The sequence below is a fragment of the Vulpes vulpes genome, chromosome 1 (assembly GCF_048418805.1).
Source record: "Vulpes vulpes isolate BD-2025 chromosome 1, VulVul3, whole genome shotgun sequence".
NCBI classification, from domain to species: Eukaryota; Metazoa; Chordata; class Mammalia; order Carnivora; family Canidae; genus Vulpes; species Vulpes vulpes.
Window position 1 is genome coordinate 165,661,925 of NC_132780.1, and position 11,368 is coordinate 165,673,292.

At 40.7% G+C, this 11,368-nt stretch overlaps 1 non-coding gene across 1 annotated transcript; it reads right to left on the reverse strand.

The window, feature by feature from the left end:
* Positions 1 to 10,851: 10,851 nt before the first annotated feature.
* Positions 10,852 to 11,015, reverse strand: LOC112926445 (U1 spliceosomal RNA). The gene has a single exon (XR_003236336.2). It is a non-coding gene; the product is annotated as a U1 spliceosomal RNA (small nuclear RNA).
* Positions 11,016 to 11,368: the final 353 nt, after the last annotated feature.

Sequence of the window (11,368 nt, forward strand, 5' to 3'; positions counted from 1 at the left end):
TCTCCTTGGAGATAATTCCCACTTTCACTCCACATACCCCCTTTCCCAGGACAGACTGTTTAGAGAGTACATGGTCTTTGTGAAAAGGGACCAGGACTTCTGGTTAAGCCCCAGTTATTTTGATAAAACCAAAATCAACCAATCTAAGACAAAGACTCTCATAACCACTGTTTCAAAGTAATAAATTTTAGGCCTTATTTCCTTTCATGATGTTTGGTCTCCAAGGAAGAAACAAAATACAGAGATAGCCAACCAGCAGTAGGGAAGGTTCTCCTACACCAGCTGGGCCCAAGACTACCGGCTGTCCAATGGACATAAGCAAAGAAACACAAAGCAGCAGGCCAGTGCAGATGCCTGCCTGCCTGCCCTCCTACCCCTCTGAAGGTGGACTGCTTGTATTTTGCCCACTGAAGCAGAAAGGATGAACATCTGGGATCTCAGCTCCTTCTCCCTTGAAGGATGCTCTGCTCAGTCTCAATCAAGCTGACCCACCTTTCCTTGAAAAAAAAAAAAAAATTCAAGTGAGAGCCTGGAGTAATGAGTATTTCTCAAAAACAATTTCATCAAGAAAAATTAGATGAAATTTCCAGTGACAGTTTGACCATTTAGAAAGGAAAAGAACCTTATATAATGTACACATATTGGTAAGAGCAAAGGAAAGGAATTCAGTGATGCTCAATGTAGGACAGGGAGTTCACTATGTGGAAATAAATTATTCAAGATGCCAAATATCTTTGATTCAGTTTTAATTTATATTAAAGTTATCATGTTTGTTCATTTGTTTGTTTGCTTTGTTTTAAGCACGAAACACTGAGGGAAATGTTAGGAAGCTGTTTCTATGAGCACATTTGAGAATGCAAACCACAAGGTTTACAACAGGCTTTGTTTGGATAAAATAGAACTGAGTGTATATACATACAGGTTACCATAAAATATAAGTAAAATTTATACTTGTTCTGTATTTTGTCATCACAAAATTGAGTTTCTGCGTAACTCTATGACTAAGATAAGGAAAGAGTTTCCTTATAATCTTCAAAAATTTATCTTACTAGTTTTTAGGACTTCTACTTGTAACCTTTATGTTATAAATATTTGTTTTAGAAACTACGTTTATTAAAGTGTTGCAGGAAACTGTTCACGGAGAGTTACAAACTCTGTTTGCCAAGGAAGGTTGATTTTATCCACCAACCTTGAGCAACTGGTCCACTGATTTCTGACCTTGCTCAGTAGTTTAAAGCACACACACACACACACACACACAATACACGCCAAAACCCAAACAAACAAAACACACTATGAACAATTTCTTAAAATTAGGAACACCGCCAAAAGCATTCTTACTTGAAAAGTGTATTATAAAAAACAAAAGTGTATTATACAAAATAACTTTAACGAGCCAACTTTAAAACACAATGTAGAATCTTGATTTGTAATAACCTTAGCATGGAGCCCTAGTAGAATGCCCTGCCTCTTTGATTTTCTGACATTCCACCTGATAGATGTCAAATTCTGAATAAGGAGCACATTTGGAGGATTTTTGGAGGATCAATCTCAAAGGGAAAAATCGTGCATGAAAACCTCAGAAACATGATAATATAGGGAGTGAAATATGTCACAATTCTATTTTTTGTGTATGTGACAGCATAAAATTTATATCAATATTAAAACTGAATACAAAGGAAATCATGTCTCATGAAGATTCCTAACACCACCCTAGCAGAGGGTGCTCCCCACTTCCAACCCCAAGCACCATAGTTACAATGAAGTTCCAGTTTATGGGTGTTAGGAATATTTGATAAAACAACTGACCTAAAGTCTTCACAGATTGAAGAAAAAAAGTAAAGAGGAATGTCATTCTGACTTATAAGAGCCTTAGGACATAACGAAAAAATACAGTATATGATCTTTGATAAAAGCCTGACTTGAAAAAAGCATATAAAGGACATTTTGGGGTCAGTTGAGGCAAATTAATATAGTCAATATATTAAGAAATAATCATCCATTCATTAGGAGTGATAATGGTACCATGTGATATAAGATTATATGCTGACATATTTTGGACTGAAACTTCATATAGTCTACTATTTTAAATGGTTTAGTGAAAAAACACATAGATGAAGTATGCTTGGCAAGATAACAATTGAGTATAGAAGTGTTGAGTACACTCTTTTTCTAATTTTCTATATGTCTGAAAAATTTTCAAAATAAAAGTTTTTAAAAGTATGTAGATATTATTCCTATCCCCAAGTTTTTAAAATTCTTAATATAAGAAGGAAAGGCATGTTAAAGTTGGTCTAAGGAGATGTGACCTGTTAAGTTCAAAAGACAACTAGCAAATATAGCCAGAGGGCCCTTCTTCAGTTGTTAAGGCCCTTATTATTGAAACAAAACGGATCTAGAAATTTTGAATCACCCTTAGATTTCTTGTTGGACAGTGCTACGACAACTGTGCTTCCCTCATGAATATCAGACTAAAAGGCAAAGTGTCCAACCAAGTCTACCAACAGCCAACCAAGTCTACCAGCAGTCAACACTGTTGGATTCTTAACATGGATGGAGGTATTATACTAAATGAAATAAGTCAGTCAGACAAAGACAAATATATGATTTCACTCATATGTGGAATTGAAGAATTTAAACAAATGAATAAAGGGGGTAAAAAAGAGAGAGGCAAACCAAGAAATATACTCTTAACCTTCAGAGAAGAAACAGATGGTTACCAGAGGGGAGGTGAGCAGGTGGGATGGGGAAAATAGGGGATGGGGATCAGAGAGTACGCTTACCATGATGAGCACTGAATAATGTATGGAATTGTTGAAGCACATATCATTCACCTGAAACTACTAGAACACTGTATGCTAACCATAACTAAAATTAAAAATAAATAAATAAGGAAAAATCTAACTAAACAAATAAGTGCTGTACTCTCTTTAATGGTATCAGTGTTTCTGTCTCTAAAACTACCTGAAACAATTGGTCAGAATAAGCCTCTGTGTCATGATGTAGCGATAATAACAATGAGTAACACCATCAATAGTACTAATACTGCCTAACAATTTATCAAGCGCTCAGTGAAAGGCATGATAAATTGGTTTGGAGATTAGACATGATGCTTCAATATGATGACAGATAAGATGTGTCACACACACTGAGCCATGTGATCATCATGAATAGTCTTCCCTTAAGCCAGGTGTTCAACAGAAATTATTAAGTCTTTCCTAGCACTGAATGGGGCAAACTCTCAAGGTTAAGCACTATTAGCTAAGTGTACAGGAGCTACACGGGCAGCTGGGACACTCCGCCCTCCTCATACCTTTTTCTTCCCTAACTCCTGCCTGTCTTGTCTTCATCCTCTGCCTTCCAGAAGAACTTGGAAGTTCTGGCTGAACCCATGCTGGCTGAAGCTGCCTACATGCTCCTTTACTCCAGTTGTGGTATTATACATACCTGTGAGCCTCCACACAGTTCAGGACCAACATGTTGGTATCTCTATTAATTTTTTCACATCTCTACTGATTCTTCAACTTATCCCTCCTGCCTTCACTGGCCTGAGTAGCCAGAAATACTGTGTCATCCTTTTGGACACCTCCTTTATGCCAAAATGCTCAGGAACAAAAGGGATAAACACAGGCTGAAGAAAGGAGTAGGGAGTCTTCAATCCGGACTCCCCATCCAAACACAAGATTGGGTGAGTCCCTGAGCACTGTGGCTTCTCGTAGACACCTGGAGTCACTCAGTTCAGCTCCCAGGGTTATTATGAGGTGGGAACACTCTGCCGAGAAATAACCATGGCTTTGGTAGTTGTGAAATAACCCAGTGTCGGGTTTGTTATGTCTTCCTTATTTAATACTTTGAACTCTACATCAAAACTTTAAAATTGTATTTTTTTTAATATTGTTTCAATGGTTAGGAGCTCAGCATGTACTCAGAGGGTGCTCATAAAAGATTCATTTATTCAACAGATGTTATGTAATAGACTAAAGAAGCATAAGACAGTCAGTCATCTTCAAGGAACTTACAACTGAATAGAGAAAATAATGAATGCAGGGGTGCCTGGGTGGCTCAATTGGTTGAGGCATCAATTCTTGGTTTCAGGTCAGATCCTAATCTCAAGGTCATGAAATTGAGCCCTGCCAAAGGCTCCATACTCAGAGTGGAGTCTGCCTAATACTCACTGTCTGTTTTTTTCTCTATAGGTTGAGTATATTCTTCTCTATAGGTTAACAGTGTATTTCTTGGTTTGTCTCTCTCTTTTTTACCCCCTTTATTCATTTGTTTAAATTCTTCAATTCCACATATGAGTGAAATCATATACTTGTCTTTGTCTGACTGACTTATTTCACTTAGTATTTCACTCTCCTGGGGCACCTGGGTGGCTCAGTCCCTTACGTGGCTGATTTCAGCTCAGCTCATGACCATCCTGGGATGGAGCCCTGCATAGGACTCCTCGCTTGGTGAGGAGTCTGCTTCTCCCTCTCCTTCTGCTCCTCCCTCCCACTCGCGCGCTCTTTCTCTCTCAAATAAAAAAAAAATACATCTTAAAAAAAAAGAAAGAAAGAAAAGAATGGATGAGTGCAAAAGCATACTTGCTATAACATGTACGTGTAGGCAATGCCACTGGAGTGCAGAAAAGCAGATGACTTCTGACTGGCAAGAGTCTGCTATTTTAAATTCAGGTTTACTAAAATGTTACTTCATTCTATAGGGATAGGATGAAGTTTTCCTTTTTCTTCCTATCCAATACTGCCACCTGGTGGTGCCATGGCCTCTTTGCAGTGCCTCTCAACTGCCCCCCTCCCACCCTCAAAGGGATACAGAAAGGGAAACAGAAACGTGGCATCAACAAATTGCTATAGAAACTGAATTGATTTGTGAACATTACTTTAAGTTGAGCCATTTTAAATGAAGCCCTCATTTCCTTGGTTTTCCTTTCCAGGAAAACTGTGTCCTACCATAAGAGTCTCAAGTACTACGGGTTTTAGCATTTTATCACAGGCTGCACTAGGAAAAGACAATGACCTCCCCACCCCCCCACCCCCCCACCCCACCCCACCCCTCACCCCTCACAAAAGGTTATAAAAGAGAAAAGTAGAGATCTTCCACGGACCTCGTGAAAGGACCTATTCCTGTTTCCAGGTTGCAGCTGAGAGCAGCCTCCTTCCAGGGAGAAGAGGAAGCTCACAGTTCCCTGAGTTTGAATCTAATTGGAACATGGTCTCGAAAACATTGAAACTTTGATGCATGTATCAAAAGCTAAAAATCCTGTCATGTCAAAGGTGGAGCTGTTTTCTGTTTTGCAAGAGAAGACAACTTAGGTGCTCTTTTGGGGCAGGCTACTACTTGTTCTGCAGTGACCCCCACGATAGGCCCAGTGACTACTCAAGGAAAAGTAGTGGCTCTAGAATCATGTGAAGGTTGTCAATGCAGCACACAGAATTAAAGCTTTGAATATTTCTGTCCCATCCACAAAACAAAAATGTCTGTTTTTGCTTCCTAAATATGGATTGGGACATCGTGCCTAAAAATCGTTGCTCTTTTTGAGGCACACGGGAGTTTTATTAGGGAGGTGTTAACAGGAGCCTGAAGCTGGCACAGCCATCTTCACCAGAAACTTTGCAAGACTTGGCCTCCAGAAGGCCTGCCTCAAGGCCTCACTGAGGAAGTAAGGCCCAGAATACACCTGAGAGCGGGAATTTTGTTTCATGGATGTACTCCCCACAACTTAGAACCTTGTCAGCTTCACAGTTGACATTTCAATGTTTGTCAAAGGAGTATAGGAAGGAAAAGTGCTCCCCATTTCCCCATGCATACCAGTTCTGCCCTGGGACACAGGGAAGGGTAGGGAATGACAGACATTAGTCCGGGCAGAGCAGTGCCTGGCTGAGGTGATTTCTACTGGTGTTGGTGAAGGAGTTAGACAGGAAGGGCAGGAGGGAGGAATATGGAAAATCATGTTCCTGGTCATATGTGAGGGGCTGAGGACTCAAAAAATAAACTAGGCCACCTTAAGAAATAGCAGTGCTTCTGTGTGAATAGGCGGGAGCTCAGAATTTTGGTTATTTGGTCATTCTTGTGAACGTGACCTCCACGGGCTCCCAAGCGGGTGTGACCTTTGGCATCATTAGCACAACACAGCACTAGCCACTTCATGGCTCCTGAGCAGCTCTCTCCTGGTCTACGGTTCCCATATTTTAAAATTTGCATAGATATTGGGTTCCATTTTTTAAGGAAAATGCTGCAACTGTACATTATAATCTCTGGTCCTAGATCATCTCCACTGTCAGCTTTCCCATTTCCTCTGATTATTGAAGGTAGAAATCTAAGAATAATGTTGCTGGTCCTCTTTACAAATTCACTCATTCTTCTCTTCCTCTGCTGTCTTCATCCAAAACGTAACTTGTAAGACTTCAGATTATTGTTAATATCCTTACAACACCTCCTGCCACCCTCACCTTACTCTCACCCAACGTGACAATCATTTCCCTCAATATTTTTAAATCTTGCTTAGTCTTACTAGTCTACTAGGATATCCTCCTCATTAGCCATTCTGTCTCAGCTCTGGTTCATCTTCAGTACTATTGCCTAAATCTTCTGAATTTCTCCAATCGTATCTCCTCCTGCTCTCAGGAGAGCCTTCTCAAAAAAAAAAAGTCAAGAAATGTGCAGTGGATTTAGGGATGTCAAAATATCATAAGTTTCAGAATTTCTTTTTTCCTGCCACAAAAAATCTTGAGCAGAATATTCTGCATTTCTAGAACTAGCTTATTTTCTCAAACCAAGATATTTTTCATCTTTCTGTTGCTCTAAGAACATTAACAGGAGCTCTTGAAAGAAAAAAGGAACTATATTCTTTTAAGTATGCTTACCTCCGACTCACCCTTAATTGAACACACTAGGTGTATACGGTGTCAAATCTATAATTCTGGAGCACATTTGCCTTCGGCTCAGGGCATGATCCTGGGGTCCTGGGATCGAGACCCACATTGAGCTTCCCGCAGGGAACCTGCTTCTCCCTCTGCCTGTCTCTGCCTCTCTCTTTGTGTCTCTCATGAATAAATAAATAAATTTAAAAAAAAATCTGTATATAATTCTGTATGTTTTTAATACTATGTTTAATTCATGAGAAACTCTTCAGAGTATTAGCTATTTAAACTGAAGCTATTGATTGGCAAGGAGTGAGCCCTAAAGCAAATAGGGTCAAGTACGGTGCCTTTCAGTTGACACATCCTGGACTAGTCAGAGCCCTTTCTTGAAAATTTTGAACATGGGACAGAAATCATTCTCATTTTCTTTCAGATGTGTTTCTCGAACTTCATACGTTGAAGACCTAACCCTCAACCTGACTTTGAAGAGAGGGTCTTTATGGAGGTAACTGAAATTAAATGAAATCATAAAAGCTGGGCCCTGACGCAACAGTATTGATATCCTTACAAGAGGAAGAGACACCGAGTTCTCTGTCTCCAGGCCACGCCGAGGAAAGGCCGCGTGAGGACACAGGCTAGAAGGTGACCATCTACAGGCCAGGGAGAGAGCTTTCACCAGGAGCTGACTTGACCTTCACCTTGACCTGGAACTCCTAGGCTCCAGAACTGTAAGAAAATAAATTTCTGTTGTTTCAGCCACCTAGTCTGTGGTATTTTTCTGTGGCAGCCTGAGCAGGCTAAAACAGGTGGTGACGCTGGAAAGTACGGATTCACAGAGGACACATTCCTGCCATGCTGAAGAAGGCATCCTAAAAGGATGGATGGACGGAGTCCTATAAGCACTACTGTGCTCCAGTTATTTATACATAGAGCAAAGATTAGAACATTAACAGAAGCATTTTTCTTTACTCTTTTTTGTACTTACTATACAAGAATTGGTTTTATACTAAAAAAAAAAAAAATGTTTCCTGAAATGGTATTTTAGAAAATAAATGGTATCTTATTACGTGTTCTATACATATCCATTTTTTCCTTTCTCAGCAGCATGCTTAATAATCATCTATAATAAAAAAAACCTACCAGCAAAAAGCTTGATTTAGAAAACAATGATCACAATTGTATTATTTAAGTGAGGCTGCCACCACTTTGAGAAATGAGGCTAGGGTATCTTTTAAGATTTGAGAAACTGACATTTTAAATTGCTCATGAGAAATGTATCACTTTGTTTTGTTTCATTTGCTTTCACATCTTTCAATCCCTTGAAGGGACTCTGTTCGTTACTCTTCGTAGAGATCTTTATTGATAAATACAGACAGAGATAAACCAAAAAGAGACTCTTAGCTTCTCATCCATGACAGGGATTTCTGGTCTATTTTTTCTTAGCATGTTCCAACTAAAGTGGAAAGAACCTTTTTTAAAAAATCATTCTTGGGGTGCAATCAGTTTAGGCATCTGACTCTTGGTTTCGGCTCTAACTCATGAGATCGAGCCCTGTGTCAGGCCCCACGCTCAGCTCCGAGTCTGTTCCACACTTTCTCTCCCTTTTCCTCTGCTCCTCCCCCTGCTCAGGCTTGCTCGTGCGCTCTCTCTCTCTCTCTCTCTCTCAAATAAATAAATAAAAAACTTTAAAAAAATCATTCTGATGATTGTTAGGATAGAATCAAGGTGAAAAAAATGAGTGTCGTAGGTGCCATGAGTGTTGTAGTCAAGTGCACTAGTTCAGGTAAAATGGCCTAGAGAGATGTGACAAGGCCAGGCAAGAACATCAGCCTTTAGTTAGCCGGAATAATGCCAAGAGAATATTTTTAGCAACCTCCCAGAAGGAAGATGATGGCCTCCCACAAGAGGTCAGTAAAAATCTGCCATAATCTCAGGGATGCCTGAGTGGCTCAGTGGGTTATGCAGCTGCCTTCAGCTCAGGTCATGATACTGGAGGCCTTGGCATTGAGCCCTTTCCTCTTCCCCCTTCCCTCATGCTCATTCACTCTCATGTGTTCTCCCTCCCTCCCTCTCTCTCTCTCTCTCTCAAATAAACAAATAAAATCTTCAAAAAAAAAAAAAAGACCTGAGATAATCTCAGAATTCAAGGAAATAGCCCTCCTTTCAATTCATATTAATAAGACATTTATAATTGGAAACCATTAACCAAATCCAAATTTATTTACACACACACATTATCAAAATGTGTCAAAAATCTATCAAAATGTATCAAAAATCCAGTATTATGAGTTCTTCATGTAGCAGACTTCATATATGCTTCAAAATAACCATTTCAATAGTTTTCTATTTTCCAAGCAATCTAATTGTAAACATTTATTTTTTTTTCCTCTGGTGTATCACACTAGGATAAAAAATTTGGAAACCATCTTGGGTTTTGATTGGTTTTCCTCATTAATGAGATGAATCCTGCAAAATATCCTTGACTTTAAAAGTTTCTGGGTGTTATACTATATGTTGAAATAGAACTTCAATAAAAAATACATAAATTTTTAAAAAGTAAGTAGCAGCTATGAAACTATAATTTCAGTAGAGGTAGGTAACTGGAACAGATACATGGCTAGATTCATGGAAATAGGAGAGAAAAGAGAGAGAATAAAAAGTTACACATCATTAAAATGCAGATTTATCAAACATAACCTAATATTGCTTCAGTGATGCAACAGTGTTCAAAGACAATAAAGTCTGTGGAGGGGAAAAACGAGTAGAGTTGTCCTAAGTATTTTTCTTTCTTCTTTCCTTATCTAGAAAGCAGCATGGTACATAAAGAATCGATTTTGGAATAAGACAGATCTAGATTTAAAGTTGAGTTCATGAGTAATTGCTCTGTGTTTGATTTATTGCTAACTGTACTTCCCCAGCTTCTCATTCTTGCTGATAGTAGTAACAATAGCTAGCTGGGATTGGATGCCCACATGTTCATTTATTTTTTAAACTTCTTTTTAGGGGCAGACCAGGTGGCTCAGCGGTTTAGCTCCGCCTTTGGCCCAGGGTGTGATCCTGGGGTCTCTGGATCGAGTCTCATGTCCTCCCTGCATGGAGCCTGCTTCTCCCTCTGCCTGTGTCTCTTGCCTCTCTCTGTGTGTCTCTTGTGAATAAACAAAATCTTTTAAAAAAATAAACTTTTTAAATCAGTGCTATGGCTACCAGATTGTGTTGCATAAGATGAAAACAAAAAAGACCAATCTAGAAACTGTGTGTAGAGACACTGCCATTTGTTGTTAGTCACTGGGGAAGAGATCACAATTGCTGCTTTCTCCAGCTTCCTATGTTCCAACAACCTTGGTCTTCTTTTGGCAGTTCAACCGTGCAAAGGAATTTCCTTTCCCCTGGAATGCTTTTCTCCTGACATTTATCACAGCTGGCTCTTTTTTTTTTTTTTCTGGTCTCCGTTCAGTTGAGGCCTTTTCTAGCTCCCACTCCATTTTTCCTAAGAGATCGCACTGTTGATTCCTTTATGGCGCTTCCCCCTATACACCATTATCAGGTTTATGAATGTGTTCAGTTGTCTATCTCCACTGACTAGAACAAAGGCTTTCAACAAGCAATTGCGGGATGGCTAGATAGATGGCCGGATGGCTGGTGGCAAAAGGGGGTTTAGAGCCCAGAAGCAGCCTTAGCAGATTCATCTACAGTGATTTTGCGTATCACTAGGCAGATCTTTTCCAAGACACCGAGAACGCAAAAAAAAACAAACAAACAAACAAAAAAAAAAACCTTTACTCATAAAACAAAACGTAAGGCAAGAATACAGTGAGTGTGGGTTACACGCATGCACGTAAACACAGGTAGGCACACGTAAAGTAGAACTTAACAAAGTAAGAAAAAAAGCCACTAAAAAAGTTAGAAGAACCAAAAACAGCTATGCTTATTCTGAGGACCCTTACAAGAACTCTAAGGCCAATAGGTCTTTCTTTGGCCACCGCGTTGCCAGGGGAGAGCGCGAACGCAGTCCCCCACTACCACAAATTATGCAGTCGAGTTTCCCACATTTGGGGAAATCGCAGGGGTCAGCACATCCGGAGTGCAATGGATGAGCCTCGCCCTGGGAAAACCACCTTCGTGATCATGGTATCTCCCCTGCCAGGTAAGTATGAATTGCTGGGCCCGCTGCGACATGCACCCTAGCGCGCGCCTCGCTCCTTACACACGGTCACTTCCTGCCCGCCGCCTCCGCACGGCGGCTCCCCGCGCCACCCCGGCCGCGACCTCGTCCACCCGCAACACGCCCTCGGGCGCCTTTCCCTGGCCCCACGCGGGACGGTTGGGCCCGGGCCGTGGGGACCCGGCAGCCCCTGCGCGCCTGCTCATCTACATACGCCACGCCCCCGTGACGTTACCTCCACCCCCACTCTGGGAGACTGGATGCCTGGAGGGCTGGATGGAGGGGTGGGCGGCGAGGAGTTGGGACTTGGACGGGGGACCCTGGAAGCCGGGTCTCCACCTCT